This window comes from Cynocephalus volans, chromosome 15 (assembly GCF_027409185.1).
Source record: "Cynocephalus volans isolate mCynVol1 chromosome 15, mCynVol1.pri, whole genome shotgun sequence".
NCBI classification, from domain to species: Eukaryota; Metazoa; Chordata; class Mammalia; order Dermoptera; family Cynocephalidae; genus Cynocephalus; species Cynocephalus volans.
The window spans coordinates 11,136,363-11,142,992 of record NC_084474.1 but is presented as its reverse complement, the minus strand read 5'-3'; the positions used below and the strand labels follow the sequence as shown (position 1 = coordinate 11,142,992).

The window sequence follows — 6,630 nt, the reverse complement described above, 5'->3', positions numbered from 1 at the left end:
GTCCTGAGCTAATTAGTCGTTGTTCTGTGATGGTGTCCTAATTTCCACAGGTAGCATTCTCCTGAAATGTTAACAAGTTTAAATGAGCTGAAAAAAGCACAAGGAATCATTAACTCTTGTTAGCATTTGTAGGTAATGTTCGTAGTATACTAAATACACACACACACACACACACACATACACACACACACACACACACACACACACACACACACACACACACACACACACACACGTCCTTGAATTATTTCGTGGAAAAACAGAATTGAAAGATAATGCAAAGCTTTCCATGAACTTTTTGAAATACCCTCGTGCGTGTGTGTGTGTGTGTGTGTGTGCGTTTATTTTAAGTGAAGATGTCCCTTTCATTTGAAGTTGAGAATTGAATCATAGCTACTTTCGGCTTTTGGCTGGGGGGAGGCCAAGGTGCAACTTTCTTTGGTCCTCCACAATCTGGGTTCATCCGACACCAGCAGCCTCCACCATGCTGCCTAAATTCAACCACGAGATCAAAATTGTGTACCCGAGAAGTACAGGTGGTGAAGTAGGTGCCATGTCTGTCCTGGCCCCCAAGAGTGACCCCCTGGGTCTGTCCCCCGAAAGGTTGGTGATGATATCACCAAGGCAACCGGTGACTGGAAGGGTCTGAGGATTACAGTGAAATTGACCATTCAGAACAGACAGGCCCAGATTGAGGTGGTACCTTCTGCCTCTGCCTTGATCATCAAAGCCCTCAAGGAACCACCAAGAGGCAGGAAGAAACAAAAAAAAAAACATAGAGGAAATATCATTTTTGATGACATTGTCAGCATTGCTCGACAGATGCAGCACTGACCTTCAACCAGAGAACTCTCTGGAACCACCAAAGAGATCCTGGGGACTGCCCAGTCTGCAGGCTGCAATGTCGCTCATCACCACCCTCGTGACGTCATTGATAACATCAACAGTGGTGCAGTGGTGTGCCCGGCTAGTGAAAAAGTACGTGGGAAAATATTGTAATAGAGGATTATTTGACAACCAAAAAAAAGAAATAAAGAAAGGAATTGAATTACAGAATGTAGGAAGGCTGGTCCATACAGAGCATTTCTTTTAAAACTGCATCCAGATGCTAAAGAATATTACAAACCAGAAGCAATAAACGAATGACAATGGAACTTGCAAGTGTCTGTCACAGTCTGTGTTCTCTTACTTTGTTTGTTTGTTTGTTTTGGCCAGAGAACTCTATTTTACCTGACTGGTGAATCTTTCTAAGTTTCAAGACAGAAAACGCCTTTTGTAAGTAGTAGAAGCTAATCAAAATCTAAGTTATTCACTAGAATTCAGGGGGGAGAGGAGCTCTCCTAGAAATAGACTGGAAAACAATAAGATAAAACAAATATAAACACTCCAGTAAGTGATACATCATCCTTTCCATGGTTCTGCCAATATGTGCCGCCTGTGCATATGACTTTTTATATCATGGAAAAGTGGACATTGCCATAAAAATCCCCGGATCGCTCAGTCACGAGGATCCACCCTGTGCGTAAAGAGTTTCTACATTTCACCCTCTGGCTTCTCTAGGAATTAGAATCCCCCTTTTCTCTGAACATTGTACAAGGATGTACATATTCAGTTGGTCGATATTTATTAAATGTCTACTAAGTTTCAGGCATTGCTAGACACAGGGATCAATAGTGATCAGTCCTTGCTCTCCAAAAGTTTATCACAGACTAGAGAAACAGATTTTAATGAATTAGTAACTGAATAATATCAAAGCTAAATAGAATATAGATAAGGTGCTAAGACACCAAACAAGACAGAATATATAAAAAATTGAGGGTGTGAGTTTTCCTCATTGTTATTAAATGTCTATTATGATTTACCATATTTGTTAACCCCTGAGCACCGGGAATTGATTCTATTTGACATTTTGTGTGACGTCTGGCATGGCTTGCCCTGTGGCCTCAAAGGTCTGCGAAATTATCTAGGGAACACTCAACATGCTTTCGAGAAGGAGGATGTAGGTACATTCACAAGTGTGTGCTGTAACTTCTATGGCACCGTGTTGGGTTTAGGCTGCCATTGAGGCCTGTGGTAGTTTGAATGGTTGCTTTGAGTGAAGACTATGTGTGTGTGCTTTTTTTTTTTTTTTTATTATCCTGGAAAAATACTCAGAACATAAAATTTGCTACTGTAACAATTTAACTGTGTATAATTTAGTGGCATTAAGTATGTTCACAGGGCACAGCCATCATCACTCTGAGCTTTTCATCACCCCAGCAGACACCCTGTTAAGCGGTTACTTCCCTTCCTCCCCTCATCAGCCCCTCAGATCCACCAACCTGCTTTCTGTCTATGCATTTGCATATTCTGGATTCCCTTCTCATTTCCTTTACTGTATACTTTTTAGTTATATTCTTAGTGGTTAACTTGGGGATCACAATCAACATCTTAAACTTTAAACAACCTACCTTGAATTAATAGCAACTTATCTCCAATAGCATACACTCTATTCCTCTCCCTTTATATTGTTGTCGCATATTATGCCTTTATATTTTATGCCCATTGACATAGATTTATAATCACTGTTTTATGCATCTGTCTTTTAAATCACAGAGAAAAAAAGAGGCATTATGAACCCCAAATACATTAATACTTCCTTCTATATTTACCTCTGTGGTTACCTTTGCTAATGTTCTTTATTTCTTTATATGGCTTTGAGTTGCTCCCTAGTGTCCCCTCACTTCAGCCTGAAGGACACTTCTAACATTTCTTGTAGGGCAGGACTGCAAGTAATGAATTCCCTCAGCTTTTGTTGATCTGAGAATGTCTTAATTTCTCCTTCATTTCTGAAAGATAGCTTTGCTAGATACAGACTTCTTGGATGACAGTTCTTTGTTTTGTTTTTTTGTTCAGCACTTTAAATATGTCATCCCACTGCCTTGTAGGCTCCATGATTTCTGAAGAGAAATTGGCTGTAAATCTTATTGAAGCCTTTTCTGTGTGATGAGCTGCTTCTCTTTCTTGTTGGTTTCAAGATTGGCTCTTTAGCTTTGGCTTTTCACAATTTGATTATAATATCAAACTATTTTGGTATGGATCTCTTTGGATTTATCCTGCTTTGAGTTCACTGAGCTTAGATATGTAGATTCATGTCTTTTATCAAATTTGGGAAGTTTGTGACCATTATTTGTTCAAACATTTTTCTGCCCCTTTATCTATCTCCTCTCTTTCTGAGACTCTCACTATGTATCAGTTGGTCCACTTTGTGGTGTCTGATAGTTCTCTTAGGTGCTGTTCATTTTTAAATTCTTTTTTCATTCTGCTCCTCGTATTGGGTAATTTCATTTGACCTATCTTCAAGCTTGCTGATTCTTTTTTCTGTCTGCTCAAATCTGTTGTCAAACTCCTCTAGTGAATCTTTTGTTATTGTACTTTTCAGCTCTGAAATCTTGATTTTTATAATTTGTTTCTCCTTACTGAGAAATAATTTATTTTGTTCATGGAGACATCATTCTCCGGGTTTCCTTTAACTGTTTGCTCATGGATTTCTTCAACTCTTTGAGCATATTTAAGACATTTATGTCTTTGTTTAGTAAGTCTAATGTCTATACTTCCTCAGGGCCAATTTCTGTTAATTCCTTTTTTTGGTAAATGGACCATAGTTTTTTGTTTCTTTGCATGCTTCATAATTATTTGTTAAAACTGGACATTTTGACTATTATCATGTGCCAAAAAAAAAAAAAAGAGAGAGAAAGAAAGGAAGGAAGGAAAAATATTATACTCCCCGGGTATTTGTAGATTTGCTTGGTGCTGGGCACTCCTTTAAGGCTTAGCCAAATCATTTACATCTTTGCCTTAGCATGTTTTAGCTCAGTGTATTTGCACTGAGCCTAAAGACCAGCCAGAGGTTAAAGCTTAGGGTCTTTTCAGGCCAATTTTCAGCATGTGTTCTGTCCCAAGTGTGTGCTTTCTGGGTTTCCCCTGTGTGGTAGCTTTTTGAAGCTCCTGTTCTTCCCCCAAATCTCACTCCCTGGCTTTTACTCCCAGGCTTTTGGCACTTCTATTATTTGCCCAAACTGTTTTGTTTTGCCCCAAGTGGTCAATTGTTTGCTTCAACTGCTTATTTTTGCCTCGGGTGGCAGCAGATTATTCATTTAGCTTTCATTGCTTTCAAGAACCAAGTTGACAAAACACAGAAAACCTTCACAGCATACCTTTGGGAAAACCCCAGCCAGGTGCAAACAGACGATCACAATTCCTCAGGAACAAGGTCTACTGTGCTCTCTGCAGAACCTGATACCTACACCAGGGAGGAAGAATGTTGTCTTGGGGACCGTCAGGAAGACAGGGGAGGGATGACTAGGGAATGCTGGAAAGATCTCCTGTCTTGTTTCAGCCGCCATTCTCCTGGCCAAGTGGCCACCTGGTTGCTGCAAACCTTTGACTATTTTCCAGAGTTTTGATGAGGTTGATTCTCATAGTTTTTGCTGAGGTTTTTAGTGTTTCTGGGAAGAAACAGCCCCTGGATGCCCCTACTTTGCCAATTTTGCTGACATCATTTTAAGTGTGTGTGTGTGTGTGTGTGTGTATGTATATATATTTTTAAGAGGTCCATATATAAGAACTTTATTCAGAAAGGCAAGTTTAGCACGATCATCTTCTCAAGCATTTTTTCCTAGCGTCGTAGTGTCTTTTAGACTATGGAAATTTGTCTTTGTTCCAGAAATTTCTTTGAGTAGCATCAAAACTTCAATTAATTCATGTGTTTGAATTTCATTCTTATTTATTTATTTAAAGTTTTATTGAAGCAAAATTTATTATACATATTTTGGGGGGTTCAACATTGAGATATGTTGATCAAATCAGTATTACTAGTATATATAGTGTTACAAATCATAATTATTCTTTATGCCCCTCGTCCAATCTCTCCCCCTCCCCCTCTCCCTCCCCCCTCTAATTACACTAGATTTCTTCTCTCCTTCTGAAAGAATAATGGTTACCCTGTTGATTTGCTGCCTAGATGATCTGTCCACTGCTGAGAGATGTGATCAGGTTCCCCAATATTATTGTAAAGCAGATGCTGCTTCTGTCACTCTGGAATGGGCTTTGTGGAGAGAGACACCCTCTTCTTTTCTTTATCTCTGTGGGTGACTATCCTTGTATCAATGCACTCTAGTGGCTGGAGGACCATCTGCATGGTGGTTGTGGCATCTAGCCACTTTTGCAGCAGCCATGGTTATTGTGGTGGCTGTGGTGGGCCACTCACATGGAGATAATGTTTTTGGCATGCTCCTTGGCACTGGCAGTGTGCCTGGTTGTGGGGAGTTTCTGGTCCCTGGCTCCAAACCTCAGGTTCCCAGGCAGGCTCTGATGCACTGGCACAGCATGCCTGGTTGTGGGAGGGGGTCTGGTCCCCAGATCCATGCACTGGGTCCCTGGGTGGGCCCCAAGGTGCTGGCAGTGTGCCTGGTTGTGGGAGTGGGGTCCGGTCCCCAGCTCTATACCTCATGTCCCCTGGTGGGCTCCAAGGTGCTGGTGGTATGCTGGGGCTGGAACTCATTTTTTGTCCTTTGCTTATTTCTAAAATGGGGGAACTTCCTGTGGGAACCAGTGCTTGAGCTCTGTGGTTTAGCTAAATTGCTGCTTTGCTGCTGTTTCCCTAGGGAAGGCTTTTTGTGCAGCTCAGGGTTTAATGGTTGACCTTATAGGTACTTCTGGCTCTCCAGAGACCCGGTGCACCTGCGTTGTGTAGAAACTCTGATCTGGGCCTGAGTTTTTTCGTCAAACTGCACTCCATGCAATTCTGCATTACTGACCAGTCACCTCTGAGTGGTCCTGTGCTGATGGGGGGCAGATTGGCTGTCCTTACTGTGTCCCAGTGTTCTCCTGGTGGGCCCGTCTCCCCTACCACCTGTGCTCTGAACACTTCCCTTGGGACAGGCCCTGTGCCAGTCCCTTGTGATGACTCACTGGCCTCTGAATGGCTCCCCTTTTTCAGCTGTTCTGGCTCCTCACTCCTGTGTGGGTTCACAGGAACCCTATTAGTGGTCTTGCTGTCCTGGGGGCCTCCAAGGCCCTCTTCTCCCCTGCCACCTCCAAGTAACTCCATCTGAAGGGCGCAGCTGCAGCTTCTGCCAGCTCCTGCTCCATGCACTCAGCAGCTCCAGCCTTAAAGTGGCTGTAGCCCAAAACGTTCAGAGCAGTTTTTTCTTTTTCTCATCATGGTTTTTCTCATCTTCATGAACTCCATAGATCTCTTCTCCTCTTCTCTGGAGCTCCAGCAGCCCCGGCTTGGCTGATGTTACATTTTTATAGTTGTAAATTGGTTGATTTGTGGGAGAGAGTGGTGCTGGGGACCATCTATTCCACCATCTTGACTGGAAATCCCTAAATATATTTTTAATAGTGCTTTCAATATCCATTTACTGATCTGTAATCAATTCTAGCATGCACTCAATAAGCAAACATAAAGCTTAATTTTACAGTTTTCATGGGGGAGGCCAGTGATAAAAATCTGAATGAGGCCTCTACCCTGATGTATATCAATGCCAGAGGCATTAATATGCATCTCATTACAAGACTTCTGACCTCTATTCCTAGGCAAATCGACATTTATTATTGATTTACTTAAATTGTCATTTTTTCATT

The 6,630-nt window shown here is 41.7% G+C and overlaps 1 pseudogene; it reads left to right on the top strand.

The window, feature by feature from the left end:
* The first annotated feature begins 469 nt into the window (after positions 1-469).
* LOC134363631 (large ribosomal subunit protein uL11-like) lies at positions 470-4,445 on the top strand (annotated as a pseudogene).
* The last annotated feature ends 2,185 nt before the right edge of the window (positions 4,446-6,630 follow it).